This window comes from Bombina bombina, chromosome 4 (genome assembly GCF_027579735.1).
Source record: "Bombina bombina isolate aBomBom1 chromosome 4, aBomBom1.pri, whole genome shotgun sequence".
NCBI lineage: Eukaryota > Metazoa > Chordata > Amphibia > Anura > Bombinatoridae > Bombina > Bombina bombina.
Genome location: NC_069502.1, coordinates 205,582,425 through 205,596,086, shown reverse-complemented (window position 1 = coordinate 205,596,086; position 13,662 = coordinate 205,582,425). Strand labels below are relative to the sequence as shown.

Genomic DNA, 13,662 nt, shown 5'->3' with positions numbered 1-13,662 from the left:
AGCCAAAATGCCCACTTATCAGCGAAAGCGCGACTGCTCTGTTTTAGAAAATACTGCAGAGCATGAGGACGCTGATGATATTGGTTCTGAAGTGCCCCTACACCAGTCTGAGGGGGCCAGGGAGGTTTTGTCTGAGGGAGAAATTTCAGATTCAGGGAAAATTTCTCAACAAGCTGAACCTGATGTTATTACTTTTAAATTTAAATTAGAACATCTCCGCGCTCTGCTTAAGGAGGTGTTATCTACTCTGGATGATTGTGAGAATTTGGTCATTCCAGAGAAATTATGTAAGATGGACAAGTTCCTAGAGGTCCCGGGGCCCCCCGAAGCTTTTCCTATACCCAAGCGGGTGGCGGACATTGTAAACAAAGAATGGGAAAGGCCCGGCATACCTTTTGTCCCTCCCCCTATATTTAAGAAATTGTTTCCTATGGTCGACCCCAGAAAGGACTTATGGCAGACAGTCCCCAAGGTCGAGGGGGCGGTTTCTACTCTAAACAAACGCACTACTATCCCTATAGAAGATAGTTGTGCTTTCAAAGATCCTATGGATAAAAAATTAGAGGGTTTGCTTAAAAAGATGTTTGTTCAGCAAGGTTACCTTCTACAACCAATTTCATGCATTGTTCCTGTCACTACAGCAGCGTGTTTCTGGTTCGATGAACTAGAAAAGTCGCTCAATAAAGATTCTTCTTATGAGGAGATTATGGTCAGAATTCATGCTCTCAAATTGGCTAACTCTTTTACTTTAGACGCCACTTTGCAATTGGCTAGATTAGCGCCGAAAAATTCTGGGTTTGCTATTGTGGCGCGCAGAGCGCTTTGGCTAAAATCTTGGTCAGCGGATGCGTCTTCCAAGAACAAATTCTTAACATTCCTTTCAAGGGGAAAACGCTGTTTGGCCCTGACTTGAAAGAAATTATTTCTGATATCACTGGGGGTAAGGGCCACGCCCTTCCTCAGGATAGGTCTTTCAAGGCTAAAAATAAACCAAATTTTCGTCCCTTTCGCAGAAACGGACCAGCCCCAAGTGCTACATCCTCCAAGCAAGAGGGTAATACTTCTCAAGCCAAGCCAGCCTGGAGGCCAATGCAAGGCTGGAACAAAGGTAAGCAGGCCAAGAAACCTGCCACTGCTACCAAGACAGCATGAGATGTTGGCCCCCGATCCGGGACCGGATCTGGTGGGGGGCAGACTTTCTCTCTTCTCTCAGGCTTGGGCAAGAGATGTTCTGGATCCTTGGGCGCTAGAAATAGTCTCCCAAGGTTATCTTCTGGAATTCAAGGGGCTTCCCCCAAGGGGGAGGTTCCACAGGTCTCAATTGTCTTCAGACCACATAAAAAGACAGGCATTCTTACATTGTGTAGAAGACCTGTTAAAAATGGGAGTGATTCATCCTGTTCCATTAGGAGAACAAGGGATGGGATTCTACTCCAATCTGTTAATAGTTCCCAAAAAAGAGGGAACATTCAGACCAATCTTAGATCTCAAGATCCTAAACAAGTTTCTCAAGGTTCCATCGTTCAAAATGGAAACCATTCGGACAATTCTTCCTTCCATCCAGGAAGGTCAATTCATGACCACGGTGGATTTAAAGGATGCGTATCTACATATTCCTATCCACAAGGAACATCATCGGTTCCTAAGGTTCGCCTTTCTGGACAAGCATTACCAGTTTGTGGCACTTCCATTCGGATTAGCCACTGCTCCAAGAATTTTCACAAAGGTACTAGGGTCCCTTCTAGCGGTGCTACGACCAAGGGGCATTGCAGTAGTACCTTACTTGGACGACATACTGATTCAAGCGTCGTCCCTACCACAAGCAAAGGCTCATACGGACATTGTCCTGGCCTTTCTCAGATCTCACGGGTGGAAAGTGAACGTAGAAAAAAGTTCTCTATCTCCGTCAACAAGAGTTCCCTTCTTGGGAACAATAATAGACTCCTTAGAAATGAGGATTTTTCTGACAGAGGCCAGAAAATCAAAACTTCTAAGCTCTTGTCAAGTACTTCATTCTGTTCCTCTTCCTTCCATAGCGCAGTGCATGGAAGTAATAGGTTTGATGGTCGCGGCAATGGACATAGTTCCTTTTGCGCGAATTCATCTGAGACCATTACAACTGTGCATGCTCAGTCAGTGGAATGGGGATTATACAGACTTGTCTCCGACGATACAAGTAGATCAGAGGACCAGAGATTCACTCCGTTGGTGGCTGACCCTGGACAACCTGTCACAGGGGATGAGCTTCCGCAGACCAGAGTGGGTCATTGTCACGACCGACGCCAGTCTGGTAGGCTGGGGCGCGGTCTGGGAACCCCTGAAAGCTCAGGGTCTCTGGTCTCGGGAAGAATCTCTTCTCCCGATAAACATTCTGGAACTGAGAGCGATATTCAATGCTCTCAAGGCTTGGCCTCAGCTAGCAAAGGCCAAATTCATACGGTTTCAATCGGACAACATGACGACTGTTGCGTATATCAACCATCAAGGGGGAACAAGGAGTTCCCTGGCGATGGAAGAAGTGACCAAAATCATTCAATGGGCGGAGACTCACTCCTGCCACTTGTCTGCAATCCACATCCCAGGCGTGGAAAATTGGGAAGCGGATTTTCTGAGTCGTCAGACATTTCATCCGGGGGAGTGGGAACTCCATCCGGAAATCTTTGCCCAAATAACTCAATTGTGGGGCATTCCAGACATGGATCTGATGGCCTCTCGTCAGAACTTCAAGGTTCCTTGCTACGGGTCCAGATCCAGGGATCCCAAGGCGACTCTAGTAGATGCACTAGTAGCACCTTGGACCTTCAACCTAGCTTATGTATTCCCACCGTTTCCTCTCATCCCCAGGCTGGTAGCCAGGATCAATCAGGAGAGGGCATCGGTGATCTTGATAGCTCCTGCGTGGCCACACAGGACTTGGTATGCAGACCTGGTGAATATGTCATCGGCTCCACCATGGAAGCTACCTTTGAGACAGGACCTTCTTGTTCAAGGTCCGTTCGAACATCCGAATCTGGTTTCACTCCAACTGACTGCTTGGAGATTGAACGCTTGATTTTATCAAAGCGAGGGTTCTCAGATTCTGTCATTGATACTCTTGTTCAGGCCAGAAAGCTTGTAACTAGAAAAATCTACCATAAAATATGGAAAAAATATATCTGTTGGTGTGAATCTAAAGGATTACCATGGAACAAGATAAAAATTCCTAAGATTCTATCCTTTCTTCAAGAAGGTTTGGAAAAAGGATTATCTGCAAGTTCTTTGAAGGGACAGATTTCTGCTTTATCTGTTTTACTTCACAAAAAGCTGGCGGCTGTGCCAGATGTTCAGGCTTTTGTTCAGGCTCTGGTTAGAATCAAGCCTGTTTACAAACCTTTGACTCCTCCTTGGAGTCTCAATTTAGTTCTTTCAGTTCTTCAGGGGGTTCCGTTTGAGCCCCTACATTCCGTTGATATCAAGTTATTATCTTGGAAAGTTTTGTTTTTGGTTGCAATTTCTTCTGCTAGAAGAGTTCAGAATTATCTGCTCTGCAGTGTTCTCCTCCTTATCTGGTGTTCCATGCAGATAAGGTGGTTTTGCGTACTAAACCTGGTTTTCTTCCGAAAGTTGTTTCTAACAAAAACATTAACCAGGAGATAGTCGTGCCTTCTTTGTGTCCGAATCCAGTTTCAAAGAAGGAACGTTTGTTGCACAATTTGGATGTAGTTCGTGCTCTAAAATTCTATTTAGATGCTACAAAGGATTTCAGACAAACATCTTCCTTGTTTGTTGTTTATTCTGGTAAAAGGAGAGGTCAAAAAGCAACTTCTACCTCTCTATCTTTTTGGCTTAAAAGCATCATCAGATTGGCTTATGAGACTGCCGGACGGCAGCCTCCTGAAAGAATCACAGCTCATTCCACTAGGGCCGTGGCTTCCACATGGGCCTTTAAGAACGAGGCTTCTGTTGATCAGATATGTAAGGCAGCGACTTGGTCTTCACTGCACACTTTTACCAAATTTTACAAATTTGATACTTTTGCTTCTTCTGAGGCTATTTTTGGGAGAAAGGTTTTGCAAACCGTGGTGCCTTCCATCTAGGTGACCTGATTTGCCCCCTCCCATCATCCGTGTCCTAAAGCTTTGGTATTGGTTCCCACAAGTAAGGATGACGCCGTGGACCGGACACACCTATGTTGGAGAAAACAGAATTTATGTTTACCTGATAAATTACTTTCTCCAACGGTGTGTCCGGTCCACGGCCCGCCCTGGTTTTTTAATCAGGTCTGATGATTTATTTTCTTTAACTACAGTCACCACGGTATCATATGATTTCTCCTATGCAAATATTCCTCCTTTACGTCGGTCGAATGACTGGGGAAGGCGGAGCCTAGGAGGGATCATGTGACCAGCTTTGCTGGGCTCTTTGCCATTTCCTGTTGGGGAAGAGAATATCCCACAAGTAAGGATGACGCCGTGGACCGGACACACCGTTGGAGAAAGTAATTTATCAGGTAAACATAAATTCTGTTTTTAAATAGGAATTATTTAGGTAATAATTGTAATGTTTATTTAGATTTTTTTTTAAATTATATTTAAGTTAGAGGGTGTTAAGGTTAGGCTTAGGGTTACGTTAGGGTTATGCTTGGGTTAGGGGTTAATATATTTATTTAGTGTTGGTGATGTTGGAGACCAGAGGTGTAGTTGTTAATAACTTTAGTATGGTGGCGGGGACATTGGGGTCGGCAGATTAGGGGTTAATAACTAATGTAGGTGGCGGCAATGTTAAGGGCGGCAGATTAGTGGTAATATTTTTATTTAGGTGGCGGCAATGTTAAGGGGCGGCAGATTAGGGGTTAATAACATGTAGGTTTCAGCTATGTCGGGGGCGGCAGATTAGGGGTGTTTTGACGTGGTTTTTATGTTGGGGTGTTTAAAGCTAACTTTATCTTTCCCTATAGACATCAATGGGGCTGCGTTATTGAGCTTTTGTTTTCGCGATCTCAGGTGTTAGGCTTTTTTTTGCCGGCTCTCCCCATTGATGTCTATTTGGATATCATGCACAAGCACGTCAAAGCAGCGCTTGATTTTGGTGTTGTATCGAGCTCAACGCAACCATATTGCCTGCACAAGCCTGCTTTTTTTAAAACTAGTAATAGCAGCGCTATAGGGAGGTGAAATAATGCCGAAAATGTTGCAGTCGTTAATTTCCCTATAACGCTCAAAACTAGTAATCTAGCTGATAGGAAGCTATGGGAATATCTAAATTCACTTATATTGAAAACTAATCTATGCATCTACTATAATACATGGTATGAATAACTATACAAGTGGTGATAAAATGTAAAAAATTACCTCATATAGGACACTATACAAAATTCAAATAAGTTACAATAAAACAAAACAATAATATATGTAAAATTATAATATTTAATATATGAGAGCTATATTATTGTGCTAGTGACAGAAAATCAGAAATATTAAAAAGAATATTCAACTGTAGATCGAAACAACATTTGTAAAAAATGGATGAAAAGATCTGTATGTAAATGAAACCGTTCCTCTGTAATGATTTTTTTGGAAACCGTGAAGTGATACGGTACGATTAGAGATGGCTATCACATGAATAGACTCACCGCCAGGAGTATCACCTACTGCGGACAGGGCTCCTCTCACCATTTGTTGCGGCTTGTATCACCCTCCGGTTCTGACGTGTATTTTTTCCTTCAGCGTGAGTACAACTTCGACTTCCGTGTTAGTCACGTGACCCTATTCCGGCTTAGCGATTGGTCAGTTTTTGCTGTCTATAGTTAGGTAGCTTGTCCTCTGATTTATGGTGAACCAGGCACCCCAAACAATTAATTTGATGCGTTTTGCCCAGTATCTGGGCTTTATCAAGGATCCGGTTGTGTAATTTGCATAGGTTATGAATGTTCTAGTGGACTCTCACTGCCAAGAAGGAAATACATTTATCAGGTAAACATAATTTTATTTTTTTCTTTAGGTTTGGCTAATTGTTTTCAATGTTCTACATTTCAATTCTCAACAAATATAATACAGATTTTACATTTTTAGAGTCAATGAGGGTGCCCACATATTTGCAAGTTTCAAAGAATTTTGTTCACACAATCCAGAAATATCTATCATATGCAAATGTTTAAACATGGAAAGGAGCGTTTTGTTGGCTTGGAAATAAACACAAGTACCAGACACTTAAGTTTTGGATTACAATCCTCTGCCGTCTGTGCTTCTAGCTTTTCTTGTTTGTACCCATTAGGGCTCTGAATGTGGCCTCCCTACAAAACACATCTAAAATCTTGAAATGGACTGCACTCTTAGACTGCAGAAAAGGGCATAAAATGCACGCCTAATGCAGGATAAATTGGTAGCACATTTCCAGTTGCAGGCAGCACCCCCCAGAGCATAATGAGTGAAAAATCCCCCCTAGGAAATATAGACTCACATTGTAATGTAATGGTGACATCTTGAGCTTGGTTGTTTGATATAGTGTTCTGTTCTAATGTTTATTTAATGTTATTTTATTTGGCCTTTAGGATAGTGGTGATTATCCACTAACCATGCCTGGGCCCCAGTGGAAAAAGTTTCGCAGCAACTTTTGTGAGTTCATTGGTGTGCTGATACGACAGTGTCAATATAGCATTATTTATGATGAATACATGATGGACACAGTCATTTCCCTGCTAACTGGTCTGTCAGATTCCCAGGTCAGAGCATTTCGACATACGAGCACTTTGGCTGGTAAGTACAATATTGCGATTATTTTTTTTATATATGATAATTTTAATTATTATTTTTCTTATATTTTTTTTGTTTTAAAAATGGTGTTAAGGAAACCATACTTTTTACTGTTCATTAGACAAATGCATTCAGAGGTTTTGTTCACCTCCGAATGCGGAAGAAGGCAGCTATTTGCGCACTCGGCAATCTTCGTTGTCGCATTTACTCTTGTGCTGTTGCACAAGAATATACGCAGCAATGAAAATTGACGAGCAAGACTAAGACCTGCCGCCTTCCACATTCGGAGGTGAACGAAGACCTCTGAATGCACATATCTACGATTCATGTTATCTTTGTACCCTGTTTACATAGAAGGTTGTACATTAATTTTTAAATGTTTTGTATGCCACAGGCAGAAGTATTCTATGGTTTTTCATCAACTTAGGGTTGTCTAATGTAACCAGTTCTTGAGTAAAAATTATCTAATCATCAAACAGGAAAGTGTCTATGAATCTTAGTGTAGTTTCACTGATGTGTGATTATGGAGTTGTGGTTGAATTTGTAATAGAGGACTACTATCATTTTGTAAATCTTTTAGAATATTTGTAATTTTAGGAAAGGCACTTAACGAACTTTTATTTTACGTGATGCCTATTTTGAGATTATGGGGCATCTATCAAGTTATCACCACAATACATAGAGGACAAGCTTTACTGTCCACTATATCTTTGTGGAGGGTGGCATATATACTGAAACATATTGGTTAGGATCATTATGGGATATCAACAAAATAAACTAGTTTTCTCCAACATAGGTGTGTCCGGTCCACGGCGTCATCCTTACTTGTGGGATATTCTCTTCCCCAACAGGAAATGGCAAAGAGCCCAGCAAAGCTGGTCACATGATCCCTCCTAGGCTCCGCCTACCCCAGTCATTCTCTTTGCCGTTGTACAGGCAACATCTCCACGGAGATGGCTTAGAGTTTTTTAGTGTTTAACTGTAGTTTTTCATTATTCAATCAAGAGTTTGTTATTTTCAAATAGTGCTGGTACGTACTATTTACTCAGAAACAGAAAAGAGATGAAGAATTCTGTTTGTATGAGGAAAATGATTTTAGCAACCGTAACTAAAATCCATGGCTGTTCCACACAGGACTGTTGAGAGCAATTAACTTCAGTTGGGGGAACAGAGTGCAGTCTCTTACTGCTTGAGGTATGACACATTCTAACAAGACGATGTAATGCTGGAAGCTGTCATTTTCCCTATGGGATCCGGTAAGCCATGTTTATTACGATTGTAAATAAGGGCTTCACAAGGGCTTATTTAAACTGTAGACTTTTTCTGGGCTAAATCGATTGATTATTAACACATATTTAGCCTTGAGGAATCATTTTATCTGGGTATTTTGATATAATAATATCGGCAGGCACTGTTTTAGACACCTTATTCTTTAGGGGCTTTCCCAAAGCATAGGCAGAGTCTCATTTTCGCGCCGGTGTTGCGCACTTGTTTTTGAGAGGCATGGCATGCAGTCGCATGTGAGAGGAGCTCTGATACTTATAAAAGACTTCTGAAGGCGTCATTTGGTATCGTATTCCCCTTTGGGTTTGGTTGGGTCTCAGCAAAGCAGATACCAGGGACTGTAAAGGGGTTAAAACTTAAAACGGCTCCGGTTCCGTTATTTTAAGGGTTAAAGCTTCCAAAATTGGTGTGCAATATTTTCAAAGCTTTAAGACGCTGTGGTGAAAATTTGGTGAATTTTGAACAATTCCTTCATGTTTTTTCGCAATTGCAGTAATAAAGTGTGTTCAGTTTAAAATTTAAAGTGACAGTAACGGTTTTATTGTAAAACGTTTTTTGTACTTTCTGATCAAGTTGATGCCTGTTTAACATGTCTGAGCTACCAGATAGACTGTGTTCTGAATGTGGGGAAGCCAGAATTCCTATTCATTTAAATAAATGTGATTTATGTGATAATGACAATGATGCCCAAGATGATTCCTCAAGTGAGGGGAGTAAGCATGGTACTGCATCATTCCCTCCTTCGTCTACACGAGTCTTGCCCACTCAGGAGGCCCCTAGTACATCTAGCGCGCCAATACTCCTTACTATGCAACAATTAACGGCTGTAATGGATAATTCTGTCAAAAACATTTTAGCCAAAATGAACCCTTGTCAGCGTAAGCGTGGCTGCTCTGTTTTAGTTACTGAAGAGCATGACGACGCTGATATTAATATCTCTGAAGGGCCCCTAACCCAATCTGAGGGGGCCAGGGAGGTTTTGTCTGAGGGAGAAATTACTGATTTAGGGAACATTTCTCAGCAGGCTGAATCTGATGTGATTACATTTAAATTTAAATTGGAACATCTCCGCATTTTGCTTAAGGAGGTATTATCCACTCTGGATGATTGTGAAAATTTAGTCATCCCAGAGAAACTATGTAAAATGGACAAGTTCTTAGAGGTGCCGGGGCTCCCAGAAGCTTTTCCTATACCCAAGCGGGTGGCGGACATTGTTAATAAAGAATGGGAAAGGCCCGGTATTCCTTTCGTCCCTCCCCCCATATTTAAAAAATTGTTTCCTATGGTCGACCCTAGAAAGGACTTATGGCAGTCAGTCCCCAAGGTCGAGGGAGCGGTTTCTACTTTAAACAAACGCACCACTATTCCCATAGAGGATAGTTGTGCTTTCAAAGATCCTATGGATAAAAAATTAGAAGGTTTGCTTAAAAAGATGTTTGTTCAGCAGGGTTACCTTCTACAACCCATTTCATGCATTGTCCCTGTCACTACTGCCGCATATTTCTGGTTTGATGAACTGCTTAAGGTGCTCGATAGTGACTCTCCTCCTTATGAGGAGATTATGGACAGAATCAATGCTCTCAAATTGGCTAATTCTTTCACTCTAGACGCCTCTTTGCAATTGGCTAAGTTAGCGGCTAAGAACTCTGGGTTTGCTATTGTGGCGCGCAGAGCGCTTTGGTTGAAATCTTGGTCGGCTGATGCGTCTTCCAAGAACAAGCTACTAAACATTCCTTTCAAGGGGAAAACGTTGTTTGGTCCTGACTTGAAAGAGATTATCTCTGATATCACTGGGGGTAAGGGCCACGCCCTTCCTCAGGATCGGCCTTTCAAGGCAAAAAATAGACCTAATTTTCGTCCCTTTCGTAAAAACGGACCAGCCCAAGGTGCTACGTCCTCTAAGCAAGAGGGTAATTCTTCTCAGGCCAAGCCAGCTTGGAGACCAATGCAAGGCTGGAACAAGGGAAAGCAGGCCAAGAAACCTGCCACTGCTACCAAGACAGCATGAAATATTGGCCCCCGATCCGGGACCGGATCTGGTGGGGGGCAGACTCTCTCTCTTCGCTCAGGCTTGGGCAAGAGATGTTCTGGATCCTTGGGCGCTAGAAATAGTCTCCCAGGGTTATCTTCTGGAATTCAAGGGACTTCCCCCAAGGGGGAGGTTCCACAGGTCGCAGTTGTCTTCAGACCACATAAAAAGACAGGCGTTCTTACATTGTGTAGAAGACCTGTTAAAAATGGGAGTGATTCATCCTGTTCCATTAAGAGAACAAGGGATGGGGTTCTACTCCAATCTGTTCATAGTTCCCAAAAAAGAGGGAACGTTCAGACCAATCCTAGATCTCAAGATCTTAAACAAATTTCTCAAGGTCCCATCGTTCAAGATGGAAACCATTCGAACTATCCTTCCTTCCATCCAGGAAGGTCAATTCATGACCACGGTGGATTTAAAGGATGCGTATCTACATATTCCTATCCACAAGGAACATCATCGGTTCCTAAGGTTTGCATTCCTGGACAAACATTACCAGTTCGTGGCGCTTCCTTTCGGATTAGCCACTGCTCCAAGGATTTTCACAAAGGTACTAGGGTCCCTTCTAGCGGTGCTAAGACCAAGGGGCATTGCAGTAGTACCTTACCTGGACGACATTCTGATTCAAGCGTCGTCCCTTCCTCAAGCAAAGGCTCACACGGACATTGTCCTGGCCTTTCTCAGATCTCACGGCTGGAAAGTGAACGTGGAAAAGAGTTCTCTATCCCCGTCAACAAGGGTTCCCTTCTTGGGAACAATTATAGACTCCTTAGAAATGAGGATCTTTCTAACAGAGGCCAGAAAAACAAAGCTTCTGGACTCTTGTCGGATACTTCATTCCGTTCCTCTTCCTTCCATAGCTCAGTGCATGGAAGTGATCGGGTTGATGGTGGCGGCGATGGACATAGTTCCTTTTGCGCGCATTCATCTAAGACCATTACAACTGTGCATGCTCAGTCAGTGGAATGGGGACTATACAGACTTGTCTCCGAAGATACAAGTAAATCAGAGGACCAGAGACTCACTCCGTTGGTGGCTGTCCCTGGACAATCTGTCTCAAGGGATGATGTTCCACAGACCAGAGTGGGTCATTGTCACGACCGACGCCAGTCTGATAGGCTGGGGCGCGGTCTGGGGATCCCTGAAAGCTCAGGGTCTTTGGTCTCGGGAAGAATCTCTTCTACCGATAAATATTCTGGAACTGAGAGCGATATTCAATGCGCTCCAGGCCTGGCCCCAGCTTGCGAGGACCAGGTTCATTCGGTTTCAATCAGACAACATGACGACTGTTGCGTACATCAACCATCAGGGGGGAACAAGGAGTTCCCTAGCGATGGAAGAAGTAACCAAAATTATTCTTTGGGCGGAGTCTCACTCCTGCCACCTGTCTGCTATCCACATCCCAGGAGTGGAAAATTGGGAAGCGGATTTTCTGAGTCGTCAGACATTGCATCCGGGGGAGTGGGAACTCCATCCGGAAATCTTTGCCCAAGTCACTCACCTGTGGGGCATTCCAGACATGGATCTGATGGCCTCTCGTCAGAACTTCAAAGTTCCTTGCTACGGGGCCAGATCCAGGGATCCCAAGGCGGCTCTAGTGGATGCACTAGTAGCACCTTGGACCTTCAAACTAGCTTATGTGTTCCCGCCATTTCCTCTCATCCCCAGGCTGATAGCCAGGATCAAGCAGGAGAGGGCGTCGGTGATTTTGATAGCTCCTGCGTGGCCACGCAGGACTTGGTATGCAGATCTGGTGAATATGTCATCGGCTCCACCTTGGAAGCTACCTTTGAGACGAGACCTTCTTGTTCAGGGTCCGTTCGAACATCCGAATCTGGTTTCACTCCAGCTGACTGCGTGGAGATTGAACGCTTGATTTTATCGAAGCGAGGGTTCTCAGATTCTGTGATCGATACTCTTGTTCAGGCCAGAAAGCCTGTGACTAGAAAGATTTACCACAAAATTTGGAAAAAATATATCTGTTGGTGTGAATCTAAAGGATTCCCTTGGGACAAGGTTAAGATTCCTAGGATTCTATCCTTCCTTCAAGAAGGATTGGAAAAAGGATTATCGGCAAGTTCCCTGAAGGGACAGATTTCTGCCTTGTCGGTATTACTTCACAAAAAGCTGGCAGCTGTGCCAGATGTTCAAGCCTTTGTTCAGGCTCTGGTTAGAATCAAGCCTGTTTACAAACCTTTGACTCCTCCTTGGAGTCTCAATTTAGTTCTTTCAGTTCTTCAGGGGGTTCCGTTTGAACCCTTACATTCCGTTGATATTAAGTTATTATCTTGGAAAGTTTTGTTTTTAGTTGCGATTTCTTCTGCTAGAAGAGTCTCAGAATTATCTGCTCTGCAGTGTTCTCCTCCTTATCTGGTGTTCCATGCAGATAAGGTGGTTTTACGTACTAAACCTGGTTTTCTTCCAAAAGTTGTTTCTAACAAAAACATTAACCAGGAGATTATCGTACCTTCTCTGTGTCCAAAACCAGTTTCAAAGAAGGAACGTTTGTTGCACAATTTGGATGTTGTTCGCGCTCTAAAATTCTATTTAGATGCTACAAAGGATTTTAGACAAACATCTTCCTTGTCTGTTGTTTATTCAGGTAAAAGGAGAGGTCAAAAAGCAACTTCTACCTCTCTCTCTTTTTGGATTAAAAGCATCATCAGATTGGCTTACGAGACTGCCGGACGGCAGCCTCCCGAAAGAATCACAGCTCATTCCACTAGGGCTGTGGCTTCCACATGGGCCTTCAAGAACGAGGCTTCTGTTGATCAGATATGTAGGGCAGCGACTTGGTCTTCACTGCACACTTTTACCAAATTTTACAAGTTTGATACTTTTGCTTCTTCTGAGGCTATTTTTGGGAGAAAGGTTTTGCAAGCCGTGGTGCCTTCCATTTAGGTGACCTGATTTGCTCCCTCCCTTCATCCGTGTCCTAAAGCTTTGGTATTGGTTCCCACAAGTAAGGATGACGCCGTGGACCGGACACACCTATGTTGGAGAAAACAGAATTTATGTTTACCTGATAAATTTCTTTCTCCAACGGTGTGTCCGGTCCACGGCCCGCCCTGGTTTTTTTAATCAGGTCTGTTATTTTATTTTCTTTAACTACAGTCACCACGGTACCATATGGTTTCTCCTATGCAAATATTCCTCCTTAACGTCGGTCGAATGACTGGGGTAGGCGGAGCCTAGGAGGGATCATGTGACCAGCTTTGCTGGGCTCTTTGCCATTTCCTGTTGGGGAAGAGAATATCCCACAAGTAAGGATGACGCCGTGGACCGGACACACCGTTGGAGAAAGAAATTTATCAGGTAAACATAAATTCTGTTTTTTTGGTGGCAAGGCACAATTTAAGTAAGCAATCAACAGTGAGAAATTTTGTATATTTATTGTATATGGAAACATTTGTACTTTGTTGTTCATTTTGAAAACAAAACTTAACTGGCCCTTAAAGAGAAGGTCAACTGATGAAAGAAAGCCCTGTTTTTTTAGAAATACTATTAAAAACAGGAGCACTTTCATTCATCAAAGTTTACAAAGCAGCCGTTTTGTTTAAAAACCTACTTCTCTCCTCTTCATAGCCGGAGCAGCTTCCCCCGCCCGCAAAACCT

General features: G+C 43.1%; 1 protein-coding gene across 1 annotated transcript in view; it reads left to right on the top strand.

Moving 5' to 3' along the window:
• Nucleotides 1–6,551: 6,551 nt before the first annotated feature.
• Nucleotides 6,552–13,662, top strand: part of STAG1 (stromal antigen 1) — a 788,714-nt gene continuing 781,603 nt past the window's right edge. Inside the window, exons 1-2 of the mRNA XM_053709754.1 lie at nucleotides 6,552–6,593; nucleotides 6,701–6,734. The gene's annotated coding sequence lies outside the window, so the exon portion shown is untranslated. The remainder of the gene's footprint in view (nucleotides 6,594–6,700; nucleotides 6,735–13,662) is intronic.